Source organism: Ambystoma mexicanum, chromosome 6q, assembly GCF_040938575.1.
Source record: "Ambystoma mexicanum isolate Mex_15411 chromosome 6q, UKY_AmexF1_1, whole genome shotgun sequence".
NCBI classification, from domain to species: domain Eukaryota; kingdom Metazoa; phylum Chordata; class Amphibia; order Caudata; family Ambystomatidae; genus Ambystoma; species Ambystoma mexicanum.
Window position 1 is genome coordinate 1,089,597,613 of NC_090937.1, and position 22,173 is coordinate 1,089,619,785.

Here is a 22,173-nt window from a genome sequence, read left to right on the forward strand (position 1 = left end):
GGGCTTAGGCCACGTGACCTAGATCCACTTGCACCTGCTCCCCATCTGCAAAGGAAAAGAGGCTGGAGGGCTCCTTAAGTAGGGAAAAAGAGCGGCAAGCAGGAAGGAACCATGTGGGCGGGGCTTGCTAAGTGGCGAAAAAGAGCGGCAGGCAGGAAGGCACCAGGTGGGCGGGGCTTAGGCCAGGTGACCTAGATCCACTTGCACCTACTCCCTATCTGCAAAGGACAAGAGGCTGGAGGGCTCCTTAAGTAGGGAAAAAGAGCTGCAAGCAGGAAGGCACCAGGTGGGTGGGGCTTGCTAAGTGGTGAAAAAGAGCGGCAGGCAGGAAGGCACCAGGTGGGCGGGGCTTGCTAAGTGGTGAAAAAGAGCAGCAGGCAGGAAGGCACCAGGTTGGCGGGGCTTAGGCCAGGTGACCTAGATCCACTTGCACCTGCTCCCCATCTGCAAAGGAAAAGAGGCTGGAGGGCTCCTTAAGGAGGGAAAAAGAGCAGCAAGCAGGAAGGCACCAGGTGAGCTGGGCTTGCTAAGTGGTGAAAAAGAGCGGCAGGCAGGAAGGCACCAGGTGGGCGGGGCTTGTTAAGTGGTGAAAAACAGCGGCAGGCAGGAAGGCACCAGGCGGGTGGGGCTTAGGCCAGGTGACCTAGATCTACTTGCACCTGCTCCCCATCTGCAAAGGAAAAGAGGCTCGAGGGCTCCTTAATTAGGGAGAAAGAGCGGCAAGCAGGAAGGCACCAGGTGGGTAGGGCTTGCTAAGTGGTGAAAAAGAACGGCAGGCAGGAAGGCACCAGGTGGGCGGGGCTTAGGCCAGGTGACCTAGATCCACTTGCACCTGCTCTCCATCTGCACTCCACTTAGATGGAATTATGCAGATTACAAAGCGCAACACCTAAAAGGAATTGAGAATGTTAGCATGTCCCACACTTAGATAGAATTGTGAGCATTAGTCTGCGCTGCATCTGGATAGGACTGTGAAGGTTAGCGAGTACCACACTTAAACAAAACTGTGAATGTTAGCATGTTAAATGTCATATAACCCACTAACCAAAAGAAGGTCAAACTCTCTGCATACTTATCTCACTCAAAAAAACTAACACAACCATCTCTCGCACAAGTTGTATGCACTTCACCACACCGCAACAACACATAAGCCGCACCAACAGCACACGCATATGACACCGATCCAATACTCGCACCAAATCTTAGCACCTTGTGTATACCAAGTTGAAACTGCCAACAGTACACAACTCCTCTCACTATCCTACTCCCTCTTCACCTTACTAACCCATCCCACCTCCTTGTTTACAAATCCGCCAGAGTGCATGGAGACCAATTCTGTTGGTGACGGGGCACGGTACAAATACCTTTAACATAACATTAAACATGGCCACTGCTAATGAATGACAGTGGGAAATATTTAGACAACACAGCTACATTCAAGAAACATTGCCGCCATAATCAGCTGACATTAGTGATGTTGTCACAGTACAACGTAAGCGTTATGACGTCACTAACGTAAATAAATAGCGCCTGCCATTTTAGAATGCTGAATCCACGCAGAAGGCATTTGGTAGTTCCTTTTTGGTCTTGACTATTACATCCATTTTTTTTTAATATAATGTATAATCTGCCTGCTTTATTATAATTCTTTTCAAGCAAATTTATTTCAATGAGATAAAGTGAAAAATAATATGGGTTTATAGGTAGCCTTTGGTCGCATTTTTTCACATATTTACAATTGCCACTGCGGGAAATACAAAGAAAATGTCGGAAGATATAAGTGTTACATTTTGAGGAGTGAGACACAGTGTCTAAGCAGATACAATTAATGTATCAAAATGTGTTCTAGTGGAATTAAAGTTTTATTTAGCTTTTCTTTTTCATTTTTTAGTTAATCTTGAACTCGAAGAAATGGTGTTAGTTAGACCGCCTGATGGTCCACAGCAATTATGTGGTGAAACATATGCTGAGAAAATCATTATTTAACACGAATTGCTCAGGATTGGTACTAATCCGATATTAAGAATTTAAAAACTTTAATAAGAACAGCAACTAATCAACCAAAAAGTGTCACAGATCTTTTTATTTCAACGCATAAGGGGAACATTTGCTGAATAAACTACCAGGCGCAGCAAGCAACCCTCACATGGTTCTGGTTATTATTTCTTGAATATTGGGCAGACACAATATTTTGCAATACTATCAGCAATGCTACTGTTCTGTGCCTGCACCCTTTCACCCCCATCCTCTCACTGCCCCTGTCCATCACTGGGCGGTTCTCCACATGTATGCTCTTCCAAGGCTTCGACATCTGTGTCCCCAGATAAGGTGTCATGTTTAATCTCAACAGCCTGTACTGTGCATATACGGCCACGTGTACCCCAACACATCCACCGCGTCCTGATTTATCAGAAGCGGATATGGTTTCACTGAGAAGCAATTCTTTATTTTGTTTATTCATAGTAACAGCTATGGGGGGCACTGAGGGAAGGATGTTCGAAGAGGTTTCTGATAGTTTCAAAGCAGGTTTTCACAAAGTGTTGCTTTAATTGTTTTCCTTTTTCAGTGAAATTATCACAGGGTTTCACAAAGGGCTCTCAAGGGGAAAGTCAGACTTTCAAAATGTCAGCTGAAAAGGAAAATTGTAGTATATTGATATTTGAAGGAAGACAGGAGCCAGGCAGGGGTTTCACCAGTGCTTTATTTCACGTGGCTACACTGGAACAGTTCTCATATAAACGAGGCCCTAAGTGGCAAAGGCCAACGTGGCAACTGGGGCAGGGTTGCAGTAGCTCTAACGTTGCAGCTTTAATGCTGAATTAATCCCGTGCTCGGAGGAGCCGGGAAGACGCAGCTGTCTGTGTCCTCAGCTCGTCCCGTAATGCGCGCGTAGCGCCCGGGGGCGGAGCTGCGGGCGCGGGCGAGATGTCGCGAGAGCGGGGCTCTCGCGACATCTCTACACACCTCCCTTTTTCCAATACGAAACGGGTTCACTGTAACACATATTCATTGTATCTCACCGGTCTTCTGTGCTCCCTTCTGGGCCTCTCACTGGTTGCAGGGCACGGTCTCTGCTGAACCGGTTCTGGACTCACATTCGGTTCTTCCGGTTCTGTTTCGGTTTCATCTCTTTCTCCGTCGCTTCCTTCGGGTTCTCGTTCCTCGTTTCTCTCGTCATCTCTTTCGGTTTCTATGCGGGGTGTCTCAGGGGTCCTCGCTTTTTCTTGCCTTCGCTGGTATAGCGCTACCCTTTCAAAGTTCCACGTGCGCCCGTCTTCTGTGCGGACGTGATTTGTTCCTTTGTGAGTTACCTTTATGGGCTGACTATACCGGGATCCTGTGGCTTGATCTTTTCTTGACAGTTTGATTTTGACCCAGTCCCCTTTTTCTATGTTGGGCGCTTGCTTCGTCCTTCTTCTTTCGTCACTCCACGATTTCATGCGTGTCTTGTTTCTCTCAATGCGCCATACCACTTCTGTCATGTCAACTGCTTCATCTTCTCTTACTTTTGACAGCCATGGTGGAATGAGGGTGGATGCCGCACTCCTCCCTCTCAACATTTTGAACGGGGATATTTGAGTAATTCCGTTTGGCGTGAGCCTGTGGGCCGCTATGGCTTCTTTGGTGGTTTTGAGGGGGTCCATAACCGACGCTGTTGCCAGTTGGATGGCCCCTTTTATGAACCTGTTCGCCCTCTCCACAAGTCCATTTGCTTGGGGGTGATACAAAGCCGCCTTCTTTTGTTTGATGTGGTTCCTTCTTAAAAATTCTTCCATGCCTTTGGACACTAGTTGCACCCCATTGTCTGTGACGACTTCTTTGGGGAGGCCTTCCCTTTGGAAGATTTCAGTGAGTACTTCAATGACTGTCTCAGTGGTTATGTTTGGGACAAACTCGGCTTCCACCCACTTGGATAGATAGTCGACCAGCACTATGCCGTATTTGTGTTCTGTTTCCATCGCCTCCAGGGGCCCTATGAAGTCTATGCCCACTTTGGACCATACTGCTTCTGGTATCTCCGTAGGTATGAGAGGTGCTTGGCGAACTTTCAGTCTTTTGTCGCTGTTTAGGCATTCATGGCAGCGCTCTATCATGGAGCGTATTTCCTGGTCCATGGACGGCCACCAGTACGCTTCTCTCACCCTGCGGCGGGTCATCGTGTTCCCGAGGTGTCCCGCGTGGGCCCTGCAGAGAATTGTGCGCCTCATTTCTGTGGGGGGAATGATTTGGTCCATTTTCATGATTATCCCCTCTGTTTCTGACAACTCATCTTGCACCTTCCAATATGGTCTCATGCCTTCTGGCAGCATTTTCTCATTTGGCCACCCTTCTCTGATCCATTTGCGAATCTTAGCCATGGTTGGGTAATTCTCCTCTTCTTCTTCCCAGTGTCTCTCACTGAGTTCCATGTAGTCTGGGGCCCTTATGTCTGAGATGGATGCGACAATGCATTCTCCGTGTAGGAATGTGGTAGCCCTCTCCTTGTTTTCTGGCAGTCTCGACATGCAGTCGGCTTGCAAGTTTTTCCAGCCTGAGATGTGATGGATTTCAAATGTGTATTCCTGTAGTTTCGCTGCAATGCGAGCTAGTCTGGGCGTGGATGCTTTGGTGCCTCCCGGACTAAGCATGTGGATGAGCGGCTTGTGATCTGTCACCAACTTGAACTTTGTGCCCCACACGTATGTTCTGAAATGTTCGACTGCCCATGCGCATGCTAGCATTTCTTTTTCAATGGTAGAATAGTTCTGTTCCGCCTCTGATAGTGCCTTTGACGCAAAGGCCACCACATGTTCGGTGTCACCTCTCCTCTGCGTTAGCACTGCTCCTAGTCCGTACGCACTGGCGTCAGTGGTAATGACCGTATCCCACTCTGGGTTAAAAGGTTGAAGACATGGGGCTTTCATGATATGTTGCCTTATGGTGTCCATCGCCCTCTTCTGGGGTTCCTTCCACACAAATTCTGTCCCTTTTTTGAGTAGATCGCGTAGAGGTGAGGTGGTTTCTGAAAACTTTGGTATGAATTTCGCATAGTACTCTGCCAATCCTAGAAATGACTTCACCTCTTCTTTGGTGGCGGGGTCAGGAGCTTTGATGATGGCTTGCATAAGATTCTGTTTTGGACTGATTCCTTTTTCCGAAATCTTGTACCCCAGATATTCAACTTCTTTTACCCCAAATGAACATTTCTCATGACGTAAGCGCACTCCTGCTTCTTGTAGCTTGTTGAGAACCAATTTGAGGGTGGTATCGTGCGTCTGTTTGTCCTTTGCGTAAACCAATATGTCATCCTGAAAATATACCACATTTTTGACTTTCCTTAGCAGGACGTCCATCATGCGTTGAAAGGCAGATGCGGCCGATGACAACCCGAAAGGCATTTTGGTGAATTGAAATGTGCCAAATGGAGTGATAAATGCCGTAAGGGGTTTCGATTCTTTGTGCAGCTGTATTTGGTGATATGCATTTCTCATGTCTAGTTTGGAAAATATTTTGGCCTCTTTCATTAATAAAATGAGTTCGTTTATGCTTGGGAGCGGGTAATTGTCCGTGATGACTTCTAAGTTGAGGCTGCGTAGGTCTATGCACACCCTTAATTCCTGTGATTGGGGTTTCTTTATCAGGGCGACTGGGCTCAGCCATTCGGACGTTTCAATTTCTTCTATCACTCCTTCCTTCTTCATTTTGTCTAGCTGTTGTCTAAGGGTGTCTCTTGCTGTGGCCGGTACTGGTCTCACCCGGTGCTTGACAGGGACAGCATTTCTTTTGAGCACAATTTTGTGAATAAAGCTTTTAATGTGCCCCGGCTCCTCCGAGAAAAGTGTTGGGTAATCGCTCTTGACAACGGATCCGCTCCTCGTATTGACTGATAGAACTTGCTCTTCTGTGCTGGGATCTAGTCTGATTTTTAATTTGTCTTGATCATCCCAGCCCAACACTGGTGATGGTTTCTCTTCCTTTAAATTCGACTTTGCTGTTGATATACCCTAGCAGTTCGACTGAGGCCCCACCAAACACCGTGGGCTTGTGTCGTGTGGTGAGTACTTCCACTTTCTCTTTACCCACCATTTCTTTGTATGTCCGAAGGGGTAAGATGGTGAGGTCTGAACCGGAGTCTGCCATGACCTTTGTCTCCCTTCCATCGATTTTGATCACACAGTGGGGCTTCTCTCTCCTGGCTCGTGTGCTGTTCACCATGATGACTGTGGGTCTTCCCTCCTCATCTGAAGAGGATTCTCTTTCCCTTGTGTGATCTGTGGTAAGGCTGGTGACTTTCTTGTTCCTCCATCGACACACTATCGAGAAGTGTCCTATGCGTTTGCAGACGGAGCACTCCTTGTCTCTGGCTGGGCACTCTCTGTCAAAAGCCAGGTGTTTGGTGCTGGTGCACCTATGACACTTGAGGGGTTCTTTCTTGCTGTTTCTTACTTCTCTCGTGTCCGGTGCAAATCTTTCCTTTTTTGGACGGAATCCCACCGCTTGTATTTCAGTGGGAACTTGGGCCCCTGTAAACTCTTTCCTTCTTCCCGCCGTTTCCTCTACCGCTCTGGCGATCTCAACGGCTTTCTCTAACTGTAGCTCTTTTTCGAGGATGAACTTATCTTGGACTTTCCGACTGTTGGTGTGGACAACTAGCATGTCGCATATACGGTTTTCCGCATTGGTGCCGAAGTTACACAGGGCTGCTAGTTCCCTTAATTTAGTGACGTAGTCATCGACGGGTTCGGACTGTTCTTGTTTTCGAGTGTAAAACCTTATTCTATGGAGTACTGTGTTCTCTTTGCTGGCGAACCTCTTAATGATTCTTCTAACCGCCTCCTTGAACACATCATCATTGTCGTCATCTACCATAATCGGGGTAAGGCCCTCGAATATTCTTTGCCCTTCCACCCCTAGGGCATTGAGTAGCATGGCCCTGCGTCTCGCCGCTGAAAATCCTGCACCACCCATAGCCTCCACGTATGTCATGAACAGGGGCTGCCATTGTGGCCAAGGAATGGTAGGCCTACCTGGCGTTTGTAGAAAGGGTGGCGGCGGTGTGGCTCCCTGCATGTTTCTGCGCGGTTTCTTGTGGTGATCCTCGTCGCCAATTTATGTAGTATATTGATATTTGAAGGAAGACAGGAGCCAGGCAGGGGTTTCACCAGTGCTTTATTTCACATGGCTACACTGGAACAGATCTCATATAAACGAGGCCCTAAGTGGCAAGGCCAACGTGGCCAACTGGGGCAGGGTTGCAGTAGCTCTAACGTTGCAGCTTTAATGCTGAATTAATCCCGTGCTCGGAGGAGCCGGGAAGACGCAGCTGTCCGTGTCCTCAGCTCGTCCCGTAATGCGCGCGTAGCGCGCGGGGCGGAGCTGCGTGCGCGGGCGAGATCTCGCGAGAGCGGGGCTCTCGCGATATCTCTACAACAATAAAAGATGAAATGTAACAAACCGGGAATGAAATGTGACAAAGACACAGAAAATGTCCACAGTGGCTGTAGCCCAAGCTCGCCGGTTCTCTCCCACCTGTTGTTCCTACGTCTAACATGCAAGCACATCCCCCAGAGAACCTTGAAGTACGCTGGGGCTTTTACGGGCACGTTGACGCTCGCATACATTTTAGAGCTCTGATTGGACGGCGGGGTCCCTCCAAGAGATCAGTGATTCTGACTAACCTGTCGAATTTGGGCTTCCACGTCAGCTTGAATGTGATCTCGCGAGACTGCTGAATCGCAAATAACACATTTGGCTGGTCTCACGAGATCGCCCCAGCAGAAGTTCAGCCGGCCTTAACCTAGTACCAACGCCATGTTTATATAGTGTATAAGAAGGGATGTGCAGTCCAGGTATGCAGTAATAATAATAATAATAATAAGTCTCTGGAAAGAATGCAAGCCACTAACACCCACCCACCTAGAGTTCCATCGACGACTTACAACAACGCCCCTTCGTGAGGCATATTCGACATACCTCAGCTGATGTCTCTGCGTAAAATTAACACCCTATTTATCCACCAAAAGAAACATTACACAAAAGAAACCAGGAATACCATGTGCGAGACCATTGCATTATTTCCACTGAATTCCCTTTGGGAATGAACATGGCGGTGGTGATAAGGGGGACCCGGGGGGAACGCAAAGCGTTTCCCCCCGGGGAGTTTTTGGCACTGCACACGGCCAGCAAGTGGCCGTGGGGGCAGAGCGCCTCCCGGGGGTATTTAAGGGCTCAGGGAAGGTTCGGGAGGCAGGCGACGGTTAGGACTTGGTGATTGTCCTGTCGCCTGCTCCCGAGCCTTCCCTGATTTGGGCCTGTAAGGGGGTTTTGGATTGTTGAGGTGAGGAGCAAAGTAGAGTAGCGGTAGTGAGGGTTGGGTAGGTAGTTAGTTTTTTTTAAAAAAAAAAAAGAAAAAGTGTTACGATTGTAGCGGAGGTACCGTAAATAAGGTACCTCCATTTCCTTACCTGCTCAGCTGTTAGGTGCCGTGGGAGGTCCGTTTTAGGGAGCCGCTGTGTGGCCCAGTGGGTTATATTTATATTTAGGCTTTGTAGGCTTCAGGGGAGCGGAACGTCTCTTTTGGTGCAAGGGGAGGAGGTGGGTTTGGGTGGTGTGCAACGGGGCCAGGAGCTCATTAGTTTGGCATTTCTGTGGCTGGGGTAGGGTTAAAAGGTGCCGGCGAACGTTATTTTAGAAACGTTCTGCTTATTGACATAAGGCCCCCCTTTTTGCTGTCAGCCGGCAGCACTGTTTATATTATGCATCTAGGGCCCGGGTGATTTCGCAGCTATCTGCATTTCAGCCGTGAGCGAGTAGGAAAAGGACAGAGGGGGCAGGGCGGTGGGTTTAAAGGGGCCGTGTCATATTTGTGAGCCTTCCAGTGCGGTGTGGCTTACACGCCGCTAGGGGGCAGGATGCTACGGACGTTTTCTAGGCCCTGTTAGCAGTTGGGCTGCTGGTTTTTGGTGTTTTCTGGGCCGGTGGCAATTTAGGAGCCAGGGCAGGGGATGTTAAGGGCTGGGGCAGTATTTAGGGGGCTAAGAATAAGAAGGTATTGTGTTCAAGTGGATCTTGTGTCTGGTGGGTGTAGGGTTTTTTGCTGGGCACTGTAGAGCAGGATTGGGGCGTCTCTGAGGGCGAGGGCATTAATAGGGGGCAATATTTAGGGGGGGAAAATAGGAAAATTAAAAAAATAAATAAATAAATAAAAATAATATAAATAAATAAACGAATATACTATTTTGGTTTACATATTACCAGTGGGTTTTTATGAGGTGTTAATTTTCGCTGTTCAAAGATAGCAGTTTTGGCATTTTGGGTGTAGGTCCACGGGTAGGTTTTGGCTCGGGGGCGTAGTTTAGCTAAGCTTAATTTTCAGGGGGCATATTTTTAGTGCACAACCAGATTATTGGTGCACAAAGGTGGGCCAGGGAGCTAGCAAGAAGAGTTTGGTTGATGCTAGGGCTCTGAGGGAGGCCCTGGAAATTATTAGCAGAGCATCTAAGGCCCAATTGGAAGGGGCGGTAGGAGAAGTAACGGGAGAAGGGGAGGTAGGTGGGGGCAGGCCGCAGCGTAGAGCTACGGCTGATGGGGCTCTCGCGGTAGTGGTGGCTTGCACCCCCGCGGCAGGGAAAGGGGAGGTTTGGGAATCCAGGGGCAGGAAGATGAGGAGGGAGATAGAGAGGAGGGCGTCCGGGGGAGAAAGGGTTTTGGGTGGGGAGCCAGTGAGGGAGGGAGTGAATGATAGACCTAGGGAAGCTGGGAATGCTCAAAAGGAGGTGGCTCGAGGGAACAACAGTGGGGGCAGGGATGGGGCACAGAAAGGGGGTGTCAGGGCAGAGAGGAAGAGGGGGTAAATACCTGCAGAAGAGTGCAGGTGGGAGAAGGAGAGAGAGGTCCCCATCAATAGAGGAAGGTAGAGTGGGGCGCGGAACGCCCCCCCCGGGTAGGAGGAGTGAGGGCGGAGGGCGCTGCGCAGCACCTGCTGGGAAGGTGGAGGTAGAGGGTTTCAGTACGGCCCCTCCTCGGTCAGCGCAAGGAGAGCCTAGAGGGTGCAGCACAGCCCCTAGCAATGAGGATTCCAGGGTGGAGGACGGAACGCCTCGCCCGAGAGAAGAGGACCAGGCAGGGGTTTCCACAACCCCGCCGAGAAGACGTCAAAGGAGTGGCGGGGAGGACGCCCCGGGCTCGCAAGAAGATCAACTCAACTCGGGCATGAGCTCGCATCCGCAATGTAGGAGCCTTCTAAGAAAGGAGATGAGGAGCATCGGTGGACGCCAGACCACAGGCGGCAGGTGTGGAAAGAGGTGAGCGGGAAAGGGAATGGTCATCTGCATGGCAGAGAGGGGTCACAAGAAGGGGGACAGGGGACGAAGGGTCTGGACTGCAAGGTGTAAGGAAAGAAGTTGGTGTGCAGGCCATTGGAGCCGCAGGGGTTGAAATGAGAATTGCTCAGTGGAGGTCCAAACGGACAAAGTGGGGGAGCCATTGGTGCTCGAAGTGCAAGCTGGAAAAGATAAGGAGGTTGAAGTGAAAGGAAAAGAGAAAAAATGGCCATACGTGGGGATAATAAAACCATTGGGGGCGCACTTGATGGCAGCGACCAGGGAGAAGATTTAGGTGGGGGAATTTGTGGATGTCTTTAAATTGCTCCATAGGGAAGTGAGAGCAAAGGAGGGGTCTAAGGAGGAAGAGAGGGAACTGGCTTCACGCCCAAGGGTCCCGGTGACTATTGCGAATTGGACGTTAGCGTTTATCATTTATGCCAGTGTGTATTGCGAAAAATTCCCGGAGCGTGCGTGGCCCTGCTTAAATATATGGATGTAATAAGGAATGCTTTCACGAGTTTTGGGGGTTTTGCCTGGGTAAGGTATGATGAGGAATTCAGAGCGAGAATGGCAGAGGACAGTCAGGCGGTCTGGGGGGAGATAGACATGGATCTCTGGGTGCAATGGATGGCCCCAACGAGGCCTGCCCCGACATTGCACACAGCAAGTGGGCTGCCCGTGCCTTTCCGGCCCTTTCTTGGTCGCCCCGCCCATGGGGGTGCGGGGGGAGGAGGCAGTGGACAGCCCTCGACAGCATGTGGGGCGTTCAATAAAGAAGGCTGCACAAGGTGGATGTGCAAATTTAAACATGAGTGCAGCAGGTGTGCGGGTCGGCATCCGGTTACAGATTATTTTCAGGCAGGGGACAGTGGGTCAGGGCGAGGAGCGGGGCAAGTATGGTGGGGGGGAAGGACCGCCTGCCAGGTAAATAGGGGTGTGCTGGTAGGTCGGGCTCAGTTTATCGTAAAAGGAAGGAGGGGCACAAGGTTTGATGAAAGGTCTTTGGGGGCAATTTAAAGGGGGCAGGAGAAGGGTGAGGAGGAAGACGCGTAGGTAGGGGAGGGCCGAAGGGGGGATGTAATGGTGGAAATTGTTAAGGGGAGGTAGCTGTCGTTTGGAGGGCATGGACGACGGTGGTGAAGCCCTCACGCTTGCCGCACGACAAGGTGAGTAGGCTTCAGGCTGAATGGACGGAGGTGCGGGAGCGCCTCTGGTGCAGCAGGGGGAAGTGAGGAGATGGGTCTGCATGGACGGGGGTGCACTAGGGCCCCTGGTGCAGCTGGGGGGAAAAAGTGGAGCAGCGAAGCAAGGTGCCGGAAGAGGAATTTATGTGGAATGGTCTGCATGGACGGGGGCGCAGGTTTGGCCCGTGGTGCAGCGGTTGAGAGGAGTAAGGCAGAAAAGGGGCCTGCATGGACGGGAGTGCACTAGGCCCCCTGGTGCAGGTGGGAAACAGGTGGTAATGGACGCAAGTAGCTTGAAGATTGTGATATGGAAGGAACTGCATGGACGGGGGCGCAGGTTTGGCCCCTGGTGCAGCGGTGGAGTGGAGTAAGGAAGAAAAGGGGCCTGCATGGACGGGGGTGCACTAGGGCCCCTGGTGCAGGTGGGAAACAGGTGGTAATGGACGCAAGGAGGTTGAAGATTGTGATATGGAAGGGACTGCATGGACGGGGGTGCAGGTTTGGCCCCTGGTGCAGTGGCGAGAGGAGTAATAAAGTAAAGGGCCTGCATGGACGGGGGTGCACGTCGGCCCCCGGTGCATCTGAAAAATAAAAATAAATTTTTTTTTTAAAAAAAGTGGAGCAACGAAGCAAGGTGCTGGAAGAGGAATGTAGGTGGAATGGTCTGCATGGACGGGGGCGCAGGTTTGGCCCCTGGTGCAGCGGTGGAGAGGAGTAAGGAAGAAAAGGGGCCTGCATGGACGGGGGTGCACTAGGGCCCCTGGTGCAGGTGGGAAACAGGTGGTAATGGATGCAAGGAGCTTGAAGATTAGTTATATGGAAGGGACTGCATGGATGGGGGTGCAGGTTTGGCCCCTGGGGCAATGGCGTGAGGAGTAATAAACTAAAGGGCCTGCATGGACGGGGGTGCACGTGGGCCCCCGGTGCAGGGGGGACAACGCAGGACTGTAAAGGAATAAACTGGGCACAACAAGTGGAACAAATGGTTTATTGCTTGTAGGGGAGCTGTTTGCGACTTGTTTTACGTGGTTATTGTTTGGGGGCTTTCAGGGTTTATGAGTTGGTCGGGGAAAAGGGGGGGTAGGGGGACTGCAATGGGAAGATGTTCAAATTACAGAAGAAGGTTTAGACATCAAGATTAAAAGGTCTAAGACGGATCAGAAGGGAAGGGGCTCTTGGGTTCGGCTGGGTCGTGGGAGCAAGGTCTTATGCCCAGTTCCAGGTGCTAGGGGTATTGCGGAAGGCGCTGGTGGCAGTGGGAGAAAAGGCAGAGGATTTTGGGACTCATTCCTTTAGGATGGGCGCAGCATCTGAGGGTACCAGGCTAGGTTTTTCAGAAGACAAGGTGAAAAAATTGGGGCGTTGGAGGTCTGGGAAATACAAGGGGTACGGCAGGGAGTTTGATAATGGGGAATGTTGAAAAGGTGGAGTAGGACTTTGTGGGTCAACTGTTGTTGTTGAAATATTTTTGACTTGTCAGTGATTTTGTAATTTCTTTTTCAGATGCTGCGCGAAAGAAGGGGGAGTTGGCGCAAGTTTTGATTTGTTGGCCATTGAATTGTTAAGTGGGCTGGGAAAGAGGTGGAGAAAAGGGTGTTTGGAAGGTAACGGGGGTGCAGTTACAAGGAAGTGGTGGTGAGATGGCACGGGTTGGGGGGCCTGCGGTGGGATCAGCTGCTTCCTATATTGGCAGGGATGAGGGAACGCTTGGGTTTCCAGAGGTGGTGATTATGCATGCAGGGGAGAATGACCTGGTGAGAGATACGGGGTTGGCTCTGCTAAGGAAAATGAAGAGGGACTTAGTGTGGGTGCGGGAAATGTGGCCTCAAGCAGTGGTGGTATGGACTAAGTTGTTGCCGCGATGAGTGTGGAGGGGAGTGAGAAGTGGGGGAGCAATAGAGCGGGCCAGGAAGGGGATAAACAGAGAAATGGTAAAATTTTGTGCCTCGGTGGCAGTGCAGGTCATGGACCATAAGGAAATAACATATGAGGGTCTCCTTAACTTTAGAGAGGATGGGGTACAACTGTCCGTGTATGGGAATAATCACTACCTGGCGGATTTGGGTTCTTGGCTGGGAGACTGGGTAAAACGTTGGAGGGAAAAAAAAAAAAAATTTGGGGAGGGTGGGGCAGAAAGAACTCCTCGGGGGAGGGTTTTTCTGGTGCCGGGGGCATGGCCCCTTTTGATGTGGGGGAGGGAAGCACAATGGGGGAATGACACGGGAAAGGATGGGGTGGCGCTGTTTGCACAAGCAGGTCACCCCAGGGGAACAGGTATTGAGCCTGGAGGGGCATGGCCCCTGGGAGAAAGCGGGACGCCTGGAAAAGGGGCAAGGAGACGGTAGGGTCCAAGGGATAATTAGGGAGGAAATGAGTTATTTAATTATTTAATTGTTGGGGGAAAATGAAAATGAAAATGTTTAATTTATTTAATTGGTTGTTAAAATATTTCTTTAGTTTGTTAGGCCATGGAGCCAGTTAAGCGTTTTGATTGTAAGCTTTGGCCTGTCACATTAAAGCGACCTTTTCCACTTTTAAATGAGTCTGGGTTTTTGTGCAGTAAGCCAAAAGGGGGGCACGGGGGGAACGCGAAGCGTTTCCCCCCGGAGAGTTTTTGGCGCTGCACACGGCCAGCGAGTGGCCGTGGGGGGCAGAGCGCCTCCCGGGGGTATTTAAGGGCTCTGGGAAGGTTCGGGAGGCAGGCGACGGTTAGGACTTGGTGATTGTCCCGCCCTCCCACCCCTTCATTTTGGTTTTAGGCTGGTGTCTGGTTATGGAATATGAGGGGGTCCATTGTTCATGGGATTATGCGGGGGGTTTTAGATGACATGGCGAGTTTTTTATGAGTTTTGGGGTCTGTTAGGATGGTAGGGGCTGGTAGTTTTGTGTGACAGGTCAGGGCATTGTGAAAGTTTGTGTGTAATATATGTTGCTGATGTGGCAGGTCAGGCTGGCTGCAGGTCATAGGAAGGGGGAGTTTGGGTAGAGGGGAGTTTGAAGGGTGTTGAAGTGGGTCGGGGCGCCGGGGGCATGGCCCCTTTTGATGTGGGGGGAGGGAAGCACAATGGGCGAATGACACGGGAAAGGATGGGGTGGCGCTGTTTGCACAAGCAGGTCACCCCGGGGGAACAGATATTGAGCCTGGAGGGGCATGGCCCCTGGGAGAAAGCGGGACGCCTGGAAAAGGGGCAAGGAGACGGTAGGGTCCAAGGGATAATTAGGGAGGAAATGAGTTATTTAATTATTTAATTATTGGGGGAAAATGAAAATGAAAATGTTTAATTTATTTAATTGGTTGTTAAAATATTTCTTTAGCTTGTTAGGCCATGGAGCCAGTTAAGCGTTTTGATTGTAAGCTTTGGCCTGTCACATTAAAGCGACCTTTTCCACTTTTAAATGAGTCTGGGTTTTTGTGCAGTAAGCCAAAAGGGGGGCACGGGGGGAACGCGAAGCGTTTCCCCCCGGAGAGTTTTTGGCGCTGCACACGGCCAGCGAGTGGCCGTGGGGGGCAGAGCGCCTCCCGGGGGTATTTAAGGGCTCAGGGAAGGTTCGGGAGGCAGGCGACGGTTAGGACTTGGTGATTGTCCCGCCCTCCCACCCCTTCATTTTGGTTTTAGGCTGGTGTCTGGTTATGGAATATGAGGGGGTCCATTGTTCATGGGATTATGCGGGGGGTTTTAGATGACATGGCGAGTTTTTTATGAGTTTTGGGGTCTGTTAGGATGGTAGGGGCTGGTAGTTTTGTGTGACAGGTCAGGGCATTGTGAAAGTTTGTGTGTAATATATGTTGCTGATGTGGCAGGTCAGGCTGGCTGCAGGTCATAGGAAGGGGGAGTTTGGGTAGAGGGGAGTTTGAAGGGTGTTGAAGTGGGTCGGGGCGCCGGGGGCATGGCCCCTTTTGATGTGGGGGGAGGGAAGCACAATGGGCGAATGACACGGGAAAGGATGGGGTGGCGCTGTTTGCACAAGCAGGTCACCCCGGGGGAACAGATATTGAGCCTGGAGGGGCATGGCCCCTGGGAGAAAGCGGGACGCCTGGAAAAGGGGCAAGGAGACGGTAGGGTCCAAGGGATAATTAGGGAGGAAATGAGTTATTTAATTATTTAATTATTGGGGGAAAATGAAAATGAAAATGTTTAATTTATTTAATTGGTTGTTAAAATATTTCTTTAGCTTGTTAGGCCATGGAGCCAGTTAAGCGTTTTGATTGTAAGCTTTGGCCTGTCACATTAAAGCGACCTTTTCCACTTTTAAATGAGTCTGGGTTTTTGTGCAGTAAGCCAAAAGCAATGACTGTTTAAAATAGACTCTGTTTACAAAGTAGTTCGACTGTCAGTAAAGTCGTTTCTGCTGGTTTCTGTTCGAGGTAGGCAGTGGTATTAAAAAGTGCACATAGTTGTGATTTCTGCCTGGGCCATTTGTTGAACTGGGGTGTCAGGGGGTGACACCAATTCCAAGCCGCAGCCCCACGGCAATGCATCAAGTCCCCAATTCAATCACAAGCTCCTCCGGCTCGGGGTGCCCATTTGGCTGTAGTGTCAGCTCCCCGCGCCGTTCTGGGCACCAGGCACTTCCCCTCAGCCTCTGATATGAGGTGATAATGACTTCACCCCAGGTCTCCCGCAGCCTGCGTCGTGCTGCCGGCCTCAAGCTGAGGCGCTCTCTGCGTCAGCTGCTGAAGGAGCCGGATTCGTGACTCTGTGAGGCGACGGAAAGGGCGCCAAGGCGGGCTATCTCCGTGTGCCTGGCTGACCTGGACGCTGTGGAAGAAAGGGCAAGCACCACTCGCAAAAGTGGGGGGAACGGACCTGCAATGCGTACAAAGGACCCTTGCCATTGTCTAACTGGAGAGGAGGCGTGTTACGTGGGAACACATAACTCCACATTTTTTTTTTTACCACAAATGTTCATGTGTTTCTTCACTGTTTTGCATTCTCTCTCCCCGAATATCCCTCTAATACAAATACATTGGCGAATACTGTTTGACGGCTGCATCAAAAGATTCCCCCTGGGGCCTTAATGGCTGCTTTATCACGATGGGGAGTACTCCAGTTGGCAGACTGACTGGCATACCACCAGCAGCCCACAGGGTCGTCAGTCTGCCAGTCCAGTTTCGGTACACTTAGCTTCGACGCCCACCACTGTGCACAGCCTCACACGCAGAAGCACTGCACGGAGAAATACCTCTACACCAGTGGCTAAAGAGGCCCTCTTACCAGGTAAGGGCCTCTCTGAATCCCACAATGTACAACAAACACGACACTGCCAATGGTAAAAAAAAAAAAACTATATATATGTGACTGATAATAGATTTCTTTTATATAGCAGTTCCTGCCCTGCTTCGCAGCACTTGCTAATATTAATACTGCGGGCCAGCCAGGAGCTAGCCTGCTCAGTGTAATCGCCAATCCATCCCTAATTTACCCCAATACCAGGATGATTTAATGGGCATGACTAAATACATAGAAGTACTGCCAAAGACGGGGCCATATGTAGATTTGACGGTATATTTGTGGTCTTTTGTGTGTCTCATGTTGTGGCCGATTGACAGGCATTCTGCATTTTGAGCGGCTTTGCAAGTTTCCGCTCAGAAAAAATGTGCAACTTTTGTTTATCATTTCATAGCACTTTAAGGCGGTGTAATTGCACGTGTTAGTGGATGGACACAGCCAGTGTTTGGAATATGACACATGTACCCGAACTGCAGGGCACGGAGGGTCCTCCACCGAGCTGGGCCAGGAGCGGCGGCGAATGATGCTCGCCAGATATAATGTTGCTGAACCCTTTAGCTGCCGGGATATAAACACATTTGATTTACCGTGTGGGGCAGCCAACAGGAAGTGTGAAGCTGTGTGATTTTCGCTCACTGTCACACCGCAGTGTTTTATTATTTCTCTCGAGTCACACTACACCCAGTGTTGTGAGGGTTTATGACTGTTGGCGTGTGGAAATGCCCTCTGATGAAGAAGGATCCTAGAGGTGCCCCCCTCCACCTACATACAATTCAGGAAGGACCAGAAAACTCTCCTCTTTAGACGTCGAAGTGAGCGGGAGCTATCGGGAGCGGAGTACCACTGCTTTTATTTTTGCTGTCAACAGTTCCACTATTTTTTGCAACCTACTTTTACCATTCCAGAACTGTTCTTTTTGAAGTTAAAAAATACCTCTTCATTTTACCACTCTATAGCAGTTACAACTCCTAAAAACATGTGTTGCCACGTGTTCACCCCAACATACCCCGCCCCCCATCAGAGTCACATTTCCGCTACTTGTTTTGGCACACTTTTACCACAGCTCCTCTTTATAGAACAACTGCCCAATGGTGATTGCTCCATCGTAGCCTCCTAGTCGTCCCCACTCTCCCTTAGTACTGTACCCCACCCATCCCATCCACTTCTGAGACTGCTACAATCTACCCGTAACAAAAGGTTGTGTTCCGTATGAACACTGCCCCCTTGCATCCCAGCTAGAAGTCATACTCTCCTAAATCAGTGGCTTACCAGACCCAAAGCGCTGTCATCGATCAGATATTAGGCTCTTCACTATGGATGACATATTCACACGTTTCTTCCGCCAAACCATTTGAAGGCAGAGGGGCACTCTGGAACGGGCCCTTCCGACCTGCATCCATCAACACCATAGGTCTCACATCTGCATGTCCCACTAATGAACCCCACGCCCTTTACTCTTATAGAGCCAAGTGCATTGAGGCCTCCAATAGTGGGAGGCAGGCGCTATACACGTCAACTTATATTTATTTATTTGTATATAGTTTAGTATACGCATAGCCAAAACTGGCTTTTTATATTCCAACACATCATTATAACATTTCCACATTTGATACATAGCAACTTCATCAACTAGACAATATAAAAGCTAAGATAAATCAGTATAAAAAATAAAACAGTTAATATTCTTAAATCACCACTGTCAATATTAAAAAGATATACTCAATGCGCTGCTGACCGCTGCTGACCCAGCGCACGTCCCTTGCGGAGTCCCAGAAGGCTTGTGCGTATCACCCACGCTCTATAACGTTTTTACTAAACCACTCTTTGATATTCTTGACCATCTGGGTGTTACCTACACAAATTATGCGGATGACACCCAGATACTCATCCCTATCACTGGTGATTATGTAACTGACGTCAAAGCTCTCAATGCATTCTACACCGTCATCCAGGCGTGGATGGCCCACCATGGTCTCTGCCTAAACAATGAGAAAACTGAGCTACTCATCCTTGGCTCTCAGTCCAAACTTTCAAAACTTGACAGCAAATATGATGCTTTCAACATTGATGGTAACATCATCAAGGTCACCAATGTCACTAAAACCCTCGGAATTTACCTAGACTCCACCCTCTCTCTCACCAGACAAACCAACTCAGTAGTCTCAGCATCTGCGTACACGTGCAAACTATTCACTGCTTGTCGTCCCTTCTTAACTATGGAAAACAGCCTGATCCTTGCTAGAACCCTCATCTTATCCAAAATTGACTACTGCAATGCCCTTTACCTTGGAATGAGTCAAAGAAACATTGACAAACTTCAGGTAACCCAGAATAACGCCATCAGGTCTGCTCTTAACATACCTAGGCGCGCCCACATCTCATCCACTAGACGCAACATACGTTGGCTCCCCATTTCACGGCGTATCGCCCTCAAAACACTTGTCCTAAATCACAAAGCACAGAACAATGCAGCACCAGCCCACCTGTCAGTGTGCTTCACACAACACACAGCCTCCAGACCTCTAAGATCTGCACAAGCACACACACTCATCATTCCTAGCTTCAAGCTTCAGACTGCCAGAGGCTCGAGCTTCCCAGTCCTGGCAGCGAAGCTTTGGAATTCACTACCCGATGATCTCAGGAATGTCCCCTCCCTTCAATCCTTCAAAAACAGAGCAAAACATTGGCTCAATGAACAAGACGAAGCTTCGGCCACCCCTTGGTAGACACCTATTGCACGTTGTGCCCCCTCGATTACCTCTGTATATACTGAGCCGACTGACTACCTGTGTAAATGTATGTATATATCTTTGTTCTATGTATATATTATGTAATATGTAACTGCCTTCTGTAACTTTTCACTGTAACCTTTCCAAACATGCGCCCTGATGCCTGTGGGCAGGCTGCGCAATATAAATAAATAAATACAAATAAATACAAATATGCTCTAAGAAAGTTCCTCTAAAATCTCAATACATTTAAGATAAAATTTGACCATAAAATACATGAAATTAATATCATTGCCTTCCATCCATACTTTCTACCTAAGGTATCTGTCAGTGCTGTCACATGTGCTGTTATATGATTTTACGTATTTATGTCGAATCACATTTAGACTCTCACAGCGAGTTAAGATGTGGTCCACAGATTCGATCACGCTTTCACCACATAGCCTACGCAAGCGCTCGAATCTGACAAGTGCAGTTCTTGCTTCCTTAATTCCAAGAACATTACAAACATTGAACTTTAACCTTAATTAATGTCGAATGATTAGGCTCTTTGGGTATGCAGATATATATCCAGGAATGTGTCTATGTGATATGATATGATATGGCATTTATAACGCACCTATACACATGTGTTTCAAGGCGCGACGAGGCAAGGGAGGGGAACAAAGGGATGACAGACAATGATCCTACTAGGCCAGGTGTCAATCAGATTGCACAAGTGCGTGGGAGTCGCGCAAGTACGTGGGATTCTATGTGTCTTTCTATGTGGAATGAAAGGACCACTGTTTACGGTTGTGGATAGGCGAATACAATTTGTCTCGTAGCTATATTCATTCAACTTGTATTTTAACCAGCGTTTTAGTGCACCTAATGATGTACTATTTTCTGATGCTGCGAACCCAAAAAGCCGTTCCTTGTGTGCTCTATACAGTTTCCCCAAGATGCTGAACGGGAAAGGTGTCCCGCTGCCAGGATGACAATGAATCATTGTGCCCAGCCGCCAGTCCAAAGGTCCTGGCAGCGGGACACGTCCCGTTCGTCACCCTCATTAACAATAGCAAAGACAGTGCTGAGCAGGAGCATACCACACAGCAAACAGGTGTCCGTGTCCCAGCCCGCTCTGAGCCACTGCAGCAGCTGCAGCTTGGAGCAGTGCGGGACACGGACGCCAGACAGTGCTGCTCTGTGCCCCTCCAGCTCCAGTCCTGAGCACATTCACGAGTCCGACTTCAGAAAGGGCTGGAGCTGCACACAAGAGCACGGTCTGGTGACTTGTTTTATGGGCATCCAACACACCACCAAATCCACAGGCATCCATACGCATTTACATGTGGTGATAGAGTGTGACTGTCGTTGATGTAATTGGGGTTTGATTGCGTATGGATGCCTGTGGATGTGGTGGTGTGTTGGCTGGTTAGGTGTGTTTGCTTTGCAGACAAGTTCTTTGTGCGTTTTCAGTATGTTTGCACAATCAATAAATGTGCCTTTATTATACAAAGTAGTTGCATGCCCATGACTTATGCATTGTTCTGTCCTCAATTTGTACAATTTCGTTTTTGTGTATATATATATATGTATATATATATATATATATATGTTATATTTTTGTCTTGGACTCGCGTTATTGTTAATTTCCTGGAGTCCCACTGAGTCCATGCCTTGATTAGATTTGTGGGTTTACCTAATTTTTTTTGCAACAGTTTCCAGTCAGCAGTCTTGTAACACGGTAATATATTCATTTCTCTATTTTCCTTCTGGGGCTTAACATGCACGCTTTACAGCGCTCGCATTACAAGCTGTGTTTTCTCTTCCCTCGGGATATACAGAAGTCTTATCAGACAAAGAAGGGTTTAGAGCTCTTCATTGGGCGTTTAGTGTCTAAGCTCCCTGCTAGCTTGCCGCCTTGTGATAATCGTCGGCTATTATATTAACCTTATCTTTGTTGCTATTGTAATGTATAAACCCCACGGGTGCCTCCGACTGTTCTCGCTCTAAGCAGGGGGCCCCCAACCATCATGTTGAAATTGATCCCCTCACATCTTCAGCCAGGACTGGGGCAGCCAGTCTAGCCCTTTCTTACTGTGTCATTGCTTATTTTCTGTGTGTCCTATCCGGGACCGCAGTGTTGCTGTGTGCTCCTGCTTGGCCTGGATGCCTGTGGAACAGCGGTCTGGAGCAGGACATGGACAGCAGTGTGGCTGTGTGCCCCTGCTTGACCTGGCTGCCTATGGAACTGTGGTCTGGAGCAGGACACGGACAGCAGTGTGGCTGTGTGCTCCTGCTTGGCATGTGTGCCTGTGGAACAGCGGTCTGGAGCAGGACACCGACAGCAGTGTGGCTGTGTGCTCCTGCTTGGCCTGGATGCCGGTGGAACAGCGGTCTGGAGCAGGACACCGACAGCAGTGTGGCTGTGTGCTACTGCTTGGACTTTCTGCCTGTGAAACAGCCGTCTGGAGCAGGACATGGACAGCAGTGTGGCTGTGTGCTCCTGCTTGGACTGGCTGCCTGTGGAACAGCGGTCTGGAGCAGGACACGGACAGCAGTGTGGTTGTGTGCTCCTGCTTGGACTGGCTGCCTGTGGAACAGCGGTCTGGAGCAGGACACCGACAGCAGTGTGGCTGTGTGCTCCTGCTTGGCCTGGATGCCGGTGGAACAGCGGTCTGGAGCAGGACACCGACAGCAGTGTGGCTGTGTGCTACTGCTTGGACTTTCTGCCTGTGGAACA

At 49.6% G+C, this 22,173-nt stretch overlaps 1 protein-coding gene across 1 annotated transcript in view; it reads left to right on the forward strand.

The window, feature by feature from the left end:
* KDR (kinase insert domain receptor) overlaps window positions 1-22,173 on the forward strand; it is a 190,075-nt gene that overhangs the window by 52,028 nt on the left and 115,874 nt on the right. The gene's annotated exons all lie outside the window — the stretch shown is intronic.